Here is a 15,035-nt window from a genome sequence, read left to right on the forward strand (position 1 = left end):
AAACGTGTTACATTTTATCGTGACAGAAAATATTCAAAAGGATAATTCCGGAAAACTTGTCTGAAGTATCGTGTCCTAAAATGTATCAATGAGTTTATTTCCTGTTCTTGAAATAAGATCACCTTTTAGTCACGAAATTTTAATCGGCATTTACTAGACCTTTTCGAATAAAGAAGGGAAAAGTCTATAATATGCTCGTCCAATTGTAACAGCATTTATTCTCCTCCTGTAAATGCCGATAATTCATAAAAACTGGGATTCAGATCATGCACGCGCAATATCATTCGCGGGCACACCTCCACGATTGCGCTTCAACAGTCCATGACTTGTTGCTATGGTAACAGATGCAAGATTGGCCCTTTTCCTGGATCCACTCTAAATAGTTTCCAGAAAATTTTCACATGTTATCATGATTTAGGTAAGTTCCAAGTTTAAGACATTTTTTTTCTTTCAAAAACTAGATTTAAATATTTCTCCCTAATGTATTTATTTCTCATAAACTAAAAATAAGTAATTTTTTATGATAAAAAAATTTGTTTAATGATTTTTTAGTTATTTAAAATGAATTTCTTAGAACACAGATAAAATGTTATAAAAGCCGGTTATATAATCCTTGCTTTCCGTAACTTTTTTCTAAGATAATTTTTTATTGTAATTTTATTAAAATGACTAAATTATTACTTTTTTAAGACTATAGACAAGAAATATTTAATGATAAGAGAAATAAAGGATATAGAACATAAATGGCATTCACCTCATTTAGATTATTGCAACATTATAGTTTATCACAACTAAAGGATTATATTTTTTACTTAAAGTGAAAACAAAATATTAATGTCAATAACCTTCTCACTACTTTGAACTAATTTATATTTTGAAAGCAGTGACTAGCACACCATTTTTGTTTCTTATCTCATCAAACTTCAACCTACCAACAATATTACTGCTAAAAGGATCATGGAGAGAAAGGGTTAAATTGCCTACAACTTTGAATTACAGTGCAATCACGTGAAAAACATAATTCTTACTGTTTGTCTTATACATTTAAACTTTTTACATAATATAATTCAGATTTATAAAGTTAATTCACATATTGGGTAAATTTTGTAAAATAATTTATTGGTAAAATTCTTATCGTTACAAGCTTCCAAATAAAAAATCCAATTTGAAATCTTTGAAAAGTATTCAAATAAAGTTTGAACAATTTAATATGTTATTTTGTTTTTAAAAATGTAAGTCTGAGAAAATACAAATTCTTTGTAATTGTTCAAAGTATATAAAATTTCAGAATAAAAAATGAAAAAAAAAATAGGGAAAGTTTCTATGCTTATCGCAAAATTTTATACTTTGATGAAGGCTATTTTGTGTATCTTCTTTTAGTTTTGTGTATCGCAATTTGGTACTGCAAGAAAATATTTACAACTTCAGACAATTAGTTAGATACGATCTACGTGCATGAGAATTAAAAATACTATCTCTTTCAATGTTCAATATTGAGAATATTAATCACGTGACATATTTGCGACAAACAGTAAATTCTACTTATAAAATTATCAAGAGGGAGTGCGTTTTTTTGTAATGCCAGAGCATATTTTAGAAAACTGGTTTTGTAATTCAGCATGTGCATAATTAAAATATAATATTACCGTAGCATAGTTAAACATAGCATAATTAAAACATAATTTTACAAAAAAATAAATCAGAGTTTTCATTGTAAGGAATATATGTGAATAAATATCTCAGGAACAAAAGAGGACAACTCCACAAGGAGTACAAGAACTTTTAAAACCTTATACTGTGGGAAATGTATAATTATTTGATGAAATCAAACAAATAAAAGATATTATGACAAGTGGGACTAAAAAAATGAAAAACAATGTCCAAAACATACTTCTTCATAACATTAGTAAGAGGCTCAGTTGTCCTTAAATTAAGCTAATTTGCATGACGTTTGATTGTATCATAAAGCCGTATCAAATGACTGAAACAAATACTTTAAATCCCGCTTTTACTAATCAAAAGTATTTTCAGTTAATAGTGTAATTAAATGTTGTATTTACATGTCTTTGTTTAATTTCGTGGTCAATTTATAATTGTAATAAAGATGTATTATTTTTATCTGGTTCTATTTCTGTATGGATCTTACAGTCAAATAATGAGTATCAAATAAATCATAGAACAACATAGAAAAATATATCGGACACTTTTGAAGCAGTTAAAATAGTTCTTTTATACAAACTGAAGATAGTAAGCTTCAGTTTTAATCTTCATAACGCTTTTTTTTACAATTACGGATACATTTTAAAATCATACTTTTTAATATTGATTATTTTGTACGAAACATTGAATTCGTGACGAATAATTACAAGAAACAAATAATAGTGACCAAACTATAGCTATTTTTATAGTTGAGTTATTATTTTTTAGCACTTCCGACTTGCTAATAAATGGTCAAACCAATCATTTGTACTACTTTATAATTGAAATGGTCATACATTGTGGTAACGGTTACCATCAAAGGTTAAACCTAAACCAATCAACTGAGGTCTGATAAATGGGGAAAAATATTTCTACCTTTGATAAGTATTCTCTTTTTGGTTTCTGGAATAGTTCTATTATTCATAGTTCTTGCTTAGTAGGAATGACCAATTGAATTATGAAATTCATTTTTTATATCCATTAGTTATGTAAAGTACAAAATAAATTAAAAGTTTTCGATGCATTTTTGTTTATTTCTTAATACTCTCTCCGATCATTAATTGAAACATGCATTTACATTTCTGAAATATATCTTTGCAACGATGGATTTAAAACATTCTTGGTATTCTCATAAAGCCAAAAACACGGTAAATTTTACCACCTGGTAGTTTTGGCCATACTTTTTTTACCCTTAGTAGTCTTATGATTTATGGATTATTTACTATCACAGTGAAAATAACGTTTACGGAAATTCTGATTAGCGACCTTAAACACAAAATGCATGAGAAACTGAAATTGTAGAAATTTATCTGGGTTACTTCGTTAAATATCCATTAAAATCTATTATCTATTTAAATATAATAAACTCTGATTTCGTTTATATTTTCTGTTTTCTTGCATCTGAAATCTTTTGGTGTTTAATTAAATGTAAATTCAAAATACTTTTATAAACTTTTTTTTCGATCGCAGATTAGAAAATGCTTGTAATGTTTACTTTTATTTTTGAGAAAATTACATATAAAATTATAAAGATACGACTAGAACATTATTTAGTTTCTGGTAATTCATTAAAAATGCTTAAAATTATTGTACCTCTACTGATAAAAAAAACAGGCTTATATTTTAATCAAAAAATTCTTGCATTTGCTGTGTCATTGAGTGAAGTATAACTTTTCGAGTGAATAGATTTGACTTTTGAAAGTTAAACAATTTATAGCCTTCGAATCTCGGTTGAACCTTAATGGTTAGCTCACATGATGGTTCATAGATAAGGTGAAAATCAGTAGGCTAAAGTTGTCTACGTATTGAATGCTTTTGATAAACTTTTATAAATTTCCTGCATTTTTAAAATTTTTTGATCTTGTTTAATTAATAACGTGTAAATTTATTTAAGCAGTATGTTAACAAGTTGAATCATAGTACAAGTTAGTCCTTATAATTACACAACTCTTTGGTTTAAATTGGTTGGACATAGGGTTAAATTTACATCCTCTATTAAAATTGCCACAAAATTGTATATTGAGAGATTCAATAGTATTGTAATAAATTTTCTACTGCACCACTTTTTTTTGTGAGTGTAGAATGAAAACTTTAGAACATAGATATTTTTCAATAACAATTTTTTGAATTTTCAATCTTGATTCGACATCTTAAAAAATTAAATAACTAAGAAGTATACATTTTATGCATGTCTCTTTCAAACTCGTTACTCGTGTTCAATATCAGAAAAATGGTATAAAAGAAAAACAGAACTTATTAAGTTTAAATACTTAGCAATTGATAATTTTAATAAAAAACATCACAATGAAACATTAATTAAATTGTTTTTTAAATATGGGATTTTCATTTTTCGATATTTTAGTTTTAAATAACAATTTGGCAAAATCTAATGCTTTCTAAAAATGAATAGTTTAATTAAAATTTCCTATTTAAAAATTTTATGAAACAAATATCCGTAAAAGATATCAATTACTATTTAAGTGGAAATGCTATATTTAACACACGTATAAAGTACTTGTTCTACATAAATAATACTGACCTACAGGCTCATAAGTCCAGAATATTCAATTAGCTCCATTCTGCGACTCGAAGCACATTTTAATCGTGTCTCTTCATGCATAGAGCAATATATTTTGCAAAAGACCAAATTTTCTATTAACAAATAGCATATTCAATTATTTTCCGTGGTTTCTGTCAAATCAAGCATGATTACTTAGATTGTAATGGCAGCATTTAGATCCTATTGCATTTAATAAGCATTACGCTTTCATTTACCTTTTTGATTGACGACTAGGATGTTCCATAGTATGTCTGAACGCTGCTGTATCAGTAAGTATAACATTAAATTTTAGAATTTATTTTAACTTTTCTATTTCATTCATAGTTTTAATAAACGGCGGCCTTATTTGAATAGCGGGCTAGCTCCTTTAATGCTTTAATGTCTAATAATTGAATTATTTTTCCTATCCTGTTTCGGTTCCCTGTTTCGCAGCAGTAATAAGCTGTTAATAAGCTGGAGGTGTACCAGTAACAAAATAAGATGACTTGTATGAAAGTTAAGTCCAACACCATTGTTTTGTATTTCGTTTTAAAAAAAGTGGAATTGAACCACTACACTGTTCAAATAAGGCAGAATAATATACTATATTTAGGACTCGAAACACAGTTTTATACGTTTATGTAGTTATTAAAATAATTTTCGGTTGCAGTGTTTTATATGTGGCTATTCGTTACTAACAATTATATAAAATAACTGATAGTTTTAGAATGTTTAATAATAAATTGCATATCTATCATATTAGCAAACGACTGTAAACATTTTCTCATTCATTTCAATAAACGTATGCATAATTTAAGAGACAACTAACTTAATAAAAATCAATATCTTTAAAAAAAAGCATTCATCAATTTTCTTTAATATCTCAATTTACTAAAATACCTCATTTTAAAAGGGTTACAAGTCTTTTAAAACAGTAAAAAGTAGACAATTTTCATTCTACATTTTCATTCATTTCATTTCTAATCGATTTTTAAAATTTATATTAAAATCAAATTGTTTTGTGAACGCATTTGGCTATTATGTTAAAACTTATTGTAATTTTGAAACTTCCTTTATTTTTCGAATATTTATTTTTGTTAATTTTTTTTTCTAAAATTTTATGATATCCATAATGATGGCAAAACGAATGCAAGTATACATTAAGTAATATTTTATTTTGAAAAAACTGAAATTCCCGATTAAAAATATATAATAGTTTTCTATTTGCATAAATGTTAAAACTTATTATAATTAAAAAAAAACATATTTAAATGTTTCTGTCTGCATTTTCTTTAATTTTTTAAAAACAATTTATGATGATTTTGATTATGATTTTAAAACAGCTAAAAAACAAATGTTAGAACACATTAAGTGATATTTAGATAACTATGAAATTACCGATAGAAATATAAAACGGTCTGCCGCAAGCATAATTGTAAAATGTAAAATATTAAATTTGAAAGAAATCTGTCGAAAAATTCTGAAAAATCAAATTTTAAGTACACGACGTCTTTAAAATTTGATTTCTCTAGTGCTATTTCACCAATTTCGTTCAAATTTAGTAATTTGTCTCATAAAATAGCATTCTTTAAAATGATGTAAAAATTTATAGACTTTGCAATTCAAAATAAAACAACAATAAGTAATTATTAAAAAAAATTTTTTCACACCGAATTATCGGCGACTAAACGAATTTTACAATTGTGTGCAAAAATGTTTCGATTCGCATTCAAATTCTTGAGATATGGAGAAATACGCAAAAGTAAAATTAACAAAAAACTGTCCTGATACGCTGTGCTGACCACACTATTTGGAACCATACTTTCCAGATTACGACTATCTTCTATATATTGAGGGTAATGAATCTAAATCTGTCGAAAAATATATGCTTGTTCAGAGAAGGTGCATTTTTGGGTCTGATTTCGTAACTTAAATTATCGTCTGCACTAATTAATCAGCATATTTGAGGTCACTTCTTGAACCATTAAGATTGAGTTCCAGTACGAGAAGATTCGATAATTAGGACAAAAATTATTCAGGGGATTAATTTATTTTTCTGTGCACTGTATATCAGAAGCTTTAAATCTGAGATTGGAAGTATATTTGTAAAGTATTTTACAAAAAGATTTATGAACCTTCTTAGAGGTTGATACGAAATTTAAAACCATTGAATCAGGTTGCGTTTTGGCATTACAAACTAGACTCTTACAATATATAATAAGAAATAACTAAAATATTCTTATCTCTTTGTTCTGTCTAATAATTACATAAAAAATAGCAACTTTCAAAATCATACAAATTACGCAAGATTGTTGACGAAATTCAAAGTTAATGTTATCATTGTTATTTTGGTTAAATATATTCAATTATTTTGAGGTGAAGAAGATATTATTTTTCTGGAAAAACTGAGATAAAAAAAGCGTTTTAATAAAGAGTCATAAATTTGAAAAACACAAATTGACCTTTATCATATCAAATTATAAAAAAATATTTTTTCCTTGAGGTGTTTTAGAATATTCCTCCGACAATTAATGTCTCAAATTATAAATTTTATTACAAAAAAATATATGACCTCATAAAAATATATAAAGCTATGTAAGGGAAATAAAATTTTCTAATTTTTTTTCTTTTTAAAGTCTAAAAATGTAAATTCTGTGCATATTAATAGGTCATTACATCCAGTTTAGTTCATTTAAACAAATAGATTTCTGACATTATTAGAAACTTTATGATCTACAAGGATTTCTAAACAATATAATTTGTTATTAAATAAAACCATCATCTAATGTCAAATCTGTACTTTCAATACTATAAAGCAAAAATCTTAGTTTTGTAATGATATTCTTTTTATTTGCTAGTGCTTAACTTCAGTATACGGAAATATGGAGCTGAAATAGCTTTGCTTCATATTCAGTTGCATCGATTAAATATGAATACAACCGCGTTTTCATGTCAAGCTGATTACAAAGGCAGTTCACCCTGTATAAATTTTTAAACAGTTACGATAATCAATTGGAGAATCTCTCTAACAGCGAGACTTCTCGCTCTAACTATTTGAGGAAACATCACTTCGTTTTCACTAGACTATTTCTTTAATTATGAAATCACTATGTAAAATATTTGAAAAAATTTACATACTTCTGCGCATTAAAATATTTGTGAAAAAGTTATTAAGCTAAACAATAAAAGTCTTGGATGAATATTAGCTAATCTATTTTAAAAATATCACTTTTATTAAGATTTCTTTATTTTTAAAATTTTTATTTTGGTGAAAATGTTATAAAGATTATATGAAAGGTTTTCGATGATGCGCGATCTTCGTTATAATAGAATTTTCACAATATTGTTTCTTTAATTATTATAATCTTATAAATATTTGCAAAACTTTACATACTGTTACACTTGTCTTTTAAATAAAGTAATCTATTAATACGTGTCAAAATATTTGCTCAAAAGCTGTGCAACTAAATAATCAAACTCTTGGATAAAAATTAGCTAATCTATTTTAAAAATGAAAGTACTTAAGCGCTTTTTTTTTTAGATTTTTATTTTAGTGAAAATGTTATAAAAATTATATAAAAGGTTTTCGAGGACGCGCGATCGTCGATAAAATAGAATTTTCGCAATATTGTTTCTTTAATTATCATATTATTTTATAAATATTTGCAAAACTTTACATACTGTTACACTTGTCTTTTAAATGAAGTAATCCATTGAAACGCGTCAAAATATTTGCTCAAAAGTTATGCAACTAAACAATCAAACTCTTGGATAAATATTAGCTAATCTATTTTAAAAATGAAAGTACTTAAGCGCTTTTTTTTTAATTTTTATTTTAGTAAAAATGTTATAAAAATTATATAAAAGGTTGTCGATGATGCGTGATCGTCGATAAAATAGAATTTTCACAATATTGTTTCCTTAATTATCATATTATCTTAAAAATATTTACAAAACTTCACATGCTGCTGCACTTGTCTTTTAAATAAAGCTATCCATTGATTCACACCGAAATATTTGCGTACAAGTTTTTCAACTAAACAATAAAACTCTTGGATGAATATTAACTAATCTACTTTAAAAATAAAAATATTGCTTGAATCGAGATTTTTTAAAATTATTTTTCAAATTTCTACTTTCGTGAAAATTTTATATACATTATGTAAAAGGTTTCTAATGATGTGCGATTGTCGGCAAAGTAGAATTTTTACGATATAGTTCTATATTGCATATAAAACAGAATTTTTACTATATTCTATCTAAAGCATTTACAAAATCTTACGTACTGCTATTTTGTCTTATAATAATAAATTTAAAAATTTAGAAATAATAATTTTAAAAATATTAAAATTACCTATAGATGCACGTTTCAAAACTTTTTTAATTACTTCTCTGGCATTTCTGAAAGAGATTGAGTAATTTTTTAATTAGTGTTTATGAACAAGAAACACGCAACCTAGGTAAAATCAATTATTTAATGAGTATATTAGTTATAAGATCACTTTGATAATCAATTCATAATTATGTATTTGTATATAAGCAAGGACAGGTTATAATACTTATTTTCGAATAGAATATATCAAATACTGCAACTTATTGTAGTAATAATGTGGGAATTTATATTGTTTCTTTTATTGTACTAAAAAAATAAAATATTTAAAAAAATGCTTAATTTTTATGAAATAGTTATACAACTCAACAATAAAACTCTTTGATTGATATTGCCTAATCACTTTTGAAAATAAGGAAATATTAATGTACAGTAAAACCTCGCTACAACAATATTTTGCGGACCAAATAAGAATATTGTTGTAGAGGGATATATTGTTATATCGAGGGCCCACATAATTCTGGGACGCAATGAGATTTTTTGAAATTTAATGTTATATATTCATTAACTATAAATAGATTTATCGAAAAAATTAATTTGCAAAGTGTTTATTACGGTTAAGCATTAAAAACAATGGATATAAATACAGAACATAAGATTGTAAACTTACCTTAAAAAAACATTTTTATTGAAAAAAATCAGATATTTTTGTTTGTTTATTCATTTTTCTGACTGTTAAGTCAACCAACAAAGTATGCATAGAGTCCAATGCCCGAAAATGATTTTCATTTGTAAATGGAAGACTTGAGAAAAATGTCTTTAGAGATTTTACGGATTGAAGAGCTTCATGGGGTGACAATACGGACTGTGATACACATGGATCATCATCACCATCTTCTTCCTCATCATTATTTTCCATTTCATCCGTAATTTCAGAGAGAATCTCTTCATCACTAACTCCTGCGAAAATTGTGAGATCGTCATCCGCAGTTAAATAGTCCTCCACGTTAACACCATATGTTTTACCCATTTTTTCCTCAAGTTGGGATAAAGATTTTTGAAGATTCAAAACTAATTCTTGATTATCTGAAAGATCACTGTCTGTGGAATTTTCTTCACTATTAGAAACAATTTCATCTTCCAAGACACACAAACCGGCCTTTTTCCAACAATTTTGAATAGTTTTTTCTGTTACCTCCCACCAACTACCAGCAATAATATCACATGCTTCCTTGACATTCACAGTTTTAAAAGGATCTTCTACTTTATTTTCGATGTTGACAAGTATCGATTCAACCAAACGCTTCCTGTAGTATCCTTTGAAACACTTGATTATGCCCATGTCGAGTGGCTGCAAAATCGAAGTGCAGTTGGCCGGGAAATAAACAATTTCGACGTTGTGTAGTTTTGGAATTGAGGTGTGAGCGGTGCAGTTATCAATTAATAAAGCAATTTTTTTCTTCCTCTTTTTCATTTCTTTATCTAACATCAACAACCATTCAGAAAAAAACTTAGAAGTCATCCAAGCTTTTTTATTGGCTTTATATTCCACTGGAAGACTTTTCACATTCTTGAAACACCTCGGCTTCAATGATTTGCCGATAACAAGAGGTTGAATCTTGTGTGTCCCTGTGCTATTGGCACACAGAAGAACAGTCAATCTCTGCTTTGATTTTTTTCCGCCGTAACATTTTTCACCCTTAAATGCCAATGTTCGATCGGGAAGGAGTTGAAAAAACAGCCCAGCTTCATCTGCGTTATAAACGTTCTCTGGTTTATACTTTTGAAGAATATCTGTCATCTTCTCTTGCTTCCATTCATTTGCTTCGTTAATCGGAGCAGATTTTTTCTCTCCGTGAACTTCCTGGAAAGTTATTCCATGTCGATCCCGAAAACGCATTAGCCAACCATTGCTAGCTTTAAAAGTTTCGTTCCCTAGCATTACTGCGAATTTACGTGCTTGTGTGCATAACAAGGGACCATTTATCGGGATATTTGTTGCTCTCATCTCTTGAAACCATTTTAAGACGGCAGCATCAATGTTTTCATTAGTTGCGACTTTTAGTCGTTTACGCTTTGGATTAATTAAATTTGAACTTACAGTATCTTCGATCTGTTTTCTTTTCTTTAGAAACGTTGCAACTGTAGATTGAGATAATCCGTATTTTCTAGCTGCATCAATCTGTTTCATTCCATCATCAATATCTTTAATAACGTTAAGTTTATCTTGAAATGAAAGTTGCTTTCTCCCTGCCATTACACTAGTAAAAAATATCCAATACACTGAAGACTCACCAAGCTGAAAATGTTAGCAGCACTAAATGCGAAAAGTTCTGATCGTAGAATTTGCGCTAGCTCATGAAAACACCAAGTGTAGTTTAAATCAGGGATTAAGTGACAGTGATGAACGATGACCAATGGTCAGTATGCATTTTTTTCTCCTCCTCAATTTCAATAAACGTGCTCCACCCACCTTCTACAGAAACAGTACCTTCTCAGGGTCGCAGGTGTTACTGTGATGTGTGTGGTCATTTATGACTCATGATGTTACAATGGTGATTTCTTAAGAACTGAAGGAGGCAATTCTAAAACATGAAGCTCTTAGGGTGGTCTAAGTACCTCAACAGTGGGGGAATGAAATTTGAATACAAAAGCCATTCTCTGATGTGCAAAGAAATAACAGTGGGGTGAAAGATCATAACCAGAAGTGACCCTTTTATCAGAAAAGATGAAAAAAATGGTAAAAGATGACAAAAAGGCATTTTACATTATTTGGAAACCAGTAAAAAAAAATGGAAAATAATGTTGAAATTTGAAAAAAAAATCGTTTTACAGAGGTTTACTGCTTCAGAGAATATCGTTATATTGAGAGGAAGATAACATTAATCCATATGCAAGTTTGGCGGGACCACGGAACATTATCGTAATAGAGGGAGTTATTGTTGTATCGGATATCGTAGTAGCGAGAGTTCACTGGTATTAAAGAATTTTTTTTTTTTTTTTTTTTTTGATTTTTTAAAGGAGCACTTAAGTAAAAATTTATCAATATTGTATGAAAGATTTTCGACAATATGCGATCATCGATTAAATAGAAACGTTAAGAATATAAAACATAGCTAAACACAGCATCAAACTAAATGCGAATTGCAAATACGTACTTAATTTATTGTTAAGCAGTAATTAGTTAGGAAGACAATATGCTTCAAGTTAGGATTGCCAAGACGCTCGTGAACTACAGAAAAAAAGACAACAAGGGATTATTTAAACGAAGTACTCCGTTGTCCTATTATTTTTTAACTTAGTTGGTATTCTCGCTTTTCTGGGTATTGTTACTAATTTTATATATTTTAAACACTATTGAGCTTCCCCCATTTCTGAACACTGTTTTATTTATGTTGTGGCATCAGCCAGATTAACTGTAACTGTGTGTTAACTGTTTAGTTTTAGTTTCAGTTTACATTTATGTTTAGTTTCAGTTTGTGTTTGTGTATCTCGCTAAGTTGTTATTAAATGTGTTTGCGAGATGCTAGATCCTGCTCATTTATTTAATATGTACTGAAATAATACATAACAACACATGGTGGCAGCGGTAAAAGAAAACAAATTAACGCAGTAAGTTTTGACTCTCCTTCGATATTCTGAAATTACATCATGACATCAGCTCCTGCATATCATATAACGCCGCCAGAATCATTTCCTTTTTCGATTCCCTCGGAATGGCCTAAATGGAAGCAAAGATTTCTACGTTTCCGAACTGCTTCTGGACTAATAACAAAAACAGAAGAGGAACAAGTGGATGCTCTCATATACGTCATGGGTGATAAAGCCGAGGACATATTTCTTTCGCTCAGTATATCGGAAGAGGATAAAAAGAAATTCCAGGAGGTTTTGAATAGTTTCGACACTCACTTTGTTGTTAAACGAAACATAATATTCGAACGAGCTCAGTTCAATCGGCGAATTCAAAAAGAAGGTGAGTCTGTCAATGATTTTATTACTGCTTTATATGCTCTTGCTGACAAGTGTGAATATGGTAATTTACATGACGAATTGCTTCGTGACCGTATAGTTGTAGGTATTAAAGATCAAACTTTAAGCGAAAAATTACAACTTGATTCTGAACTTACCCTGCAAACTGCAATTGACAAAGTACGTCTTTCGGAATCAGTTAAGAAACAACAATCACTACTAGTTGAAAATTCTACAGTTAATGCTATTAGTCAAAAGAAGAAATATAATAAAACAACTAATGCAGACAAAAGTAATTTTCATGATTCGAAAAGTAAATATCAAGATTCGAAGACTAATTATCAGCGAAAAAATTGCAAATGGTGCGGTAAACAGCCACATGAAAAAAGAAACTGCCCAGCAAAGGACTCAAATTGCAGAAAATGCAAGAAAAGAGGACATTGGGATAATGTTTGTTTATCTACTATTAAAAGAGTCAATGAACTTTGTGATGCTGGTTTTGTAGGACTAGTGGGAAGTACACAAAACACAGATGAGTGGGTTGTTCCTGTTAAAATACTAGGAAAATGCATCCAATTTAAAATTGATAGTGGTGCAGACTATTCTGTTATTCCAAGCAGTATTGCCTCCACAGTACTCAAACATACAGAACTAAAAAGTACAGATAAAGTGATTTTTGGCCCCGATAAAACACCCTTGAAGTTAATGGGAAAACTGCTTGAAAATGTTGAATATAATGGAAAAAAATGCTTAGAAGAAATTTATGTTATAGAAGGACTCCAAACATGCTTATTAGGAAAACCTGCCATAAAATTTTTTGGACTTGGTCCCAATATCCAATCTCAGTCTGTGCTCAACATTGCAAGTTTTAATCCTTTTCATGAATTTCCTTCGTTATTTCAAGGACTTGGCTTACTGAAAGGAAGTTACCATGTTGAACTTAATAGTGATGTTAAACCATATGCTCTAACTTCTCCACGTCGAATTCCAATACCTCTTCTGGAGAAAACTGAACTAGAAATACAGAGAATGCAAGAATTAAATGTTATTCAGAAGGTAGAAAAACCTACTGATTGGTGTTCTCCTGCAGTTTTAGTACGAAAAAAAGATGGAAGTGTGCGAATATGTGTTGACTTAACGACACTCAATAGAAGCATCAAAAGAGAATGGCACCCACTTCCAACAACAGAATACAATTTATCACTTTTGGCTGGGGCGAAAATCTTTTCGAAATTAGATGCAAACTCTGGGTTTTGGCAAATTCCTCTTGATGAAGAATCTTCATATCTCACAACATTCATCACACCCTTTGGCAGATTTCGTTTCTTACGTCTACCATTCGGAATATCATCTGCTCCAGAACATTTTCAACGTAGAATGTCACAAGCTTTAGAAGGTCTTCTTGGTATTATATGTCACATGGATGATATACTCGTCTGGGGTTCAAATCAAAAAGAGCATGATGAACGTCTAACATCTACTTTAATCCGTCTGAAAGAAACGGGAATCACTCTTAATAAACAAAAATGCTGTTTCTCTGTTAAATCTATAAAATATCTTGGTCAAGTCATTGATGACTCAGGAATACACCTAGATCAGGACAAAGTAAAAGCCATACAAAATTTCAGAAGCCCAACAAACAAAACTGAACTGAAACAGCTACTTGGAATGGCAAATTATTTAGCAAGATTTATTCCACGATTTTCAGATATTATGGCGCCTTTGATTTCTATGTTATCCACAAAGAATAAATTTGTTTGGAACTCTCCTCAGGAAACCGCACTAAAAAAGTTAAAAGACATTTTGTTATCTGAACCTATACTTACCATCTATGACCCAAACAAACAATCAATTGTTACAGCCGATGCTTCTTCTTATGGATTAGGAGCCACACTGTGTCAGAAGCATGATTCTACAATCAAGGTGGTAGCTTATGCATCCAGAACTCTAACTCCTACTGAACAACGTTATGCTCAGATAGAAAAAGAAGCCCTTGCACTTACATGGGCATGCGAAAAATTTTCCAATTATCTAATGGGTACCAAGTTTCTTTTGGAGACAGATCATAAACCTCTTGTCCCAATACTTACTAGAAAATCTTTGAATGATTTAACACCTCGCCTACAACGTCTCAAAATGAGGCTCATGAGATATTCTTTTGATGTTTTCCACACTCCTGGGAAAAATCTTTGCGTAGCAGATGCACTATCTAGAGCACCACATCAACAAGAAACTCCAAATCTGGAATTGGAAGAGGAAGTTGAAGCTTTTATCAATCAAGTTTTAGAATCTGTTCCGATGTCTTCAGAGAGACTTTCCCAGATAAAACTAGAACAAGAGACTGACTCAGCATGCAATATGTTGATCAATTACGCTTCTCAAGGTTGGCCGGAGAAAAACCAGATAGTACCATCCTGTTTACCCTTTTGGCCTCTAAGATATGAAATATCCATACAGAATGGCTTGTTAATGAGAGGAAACCGAATAATCGTGCCAAAT

At 29.5% G+C, this 15,035-nt stretch overlaps 1 protein-coding gene across 1 annotated transcript in view; it reads left to right on the forward strand.

Moving 5' to 3' along the window:
* The first annotated feature begins 285 nt into the window (after positions 1-285).
* Positions 286-15,035, forward strand: part of LOC107437473 (MAM and LDL-receptor class A domain-containing protein 1) — a 75,081-nt gene continuing 60,331 nt past the window's right edge. Inside the window, exon 1 of the mRNA XM_016049487.4 lies at positions 286-418. The gene's annotated coding sequence lies outside the window, so the exon portion shown is untranslated. The remainder of the gene's footprint in view (positions 419-15,035) is intronic.

This window comes from Parasteatoda tepidariorum, chromosome 11 (assembly GCF_982258835.1).
Source record: "Parasteatoda tepidariorum strain Cologne lab strain chromosome 11, Ptep-v5.0, whole genome shotgun sequence".
Classification (NCBI taxonomy): Eukaryota; Metazoa; Arthropoda; class Arachnida; order Araneae; family Theridiidae; genus Parasteatoda; species Parasteatoda tepidariorum.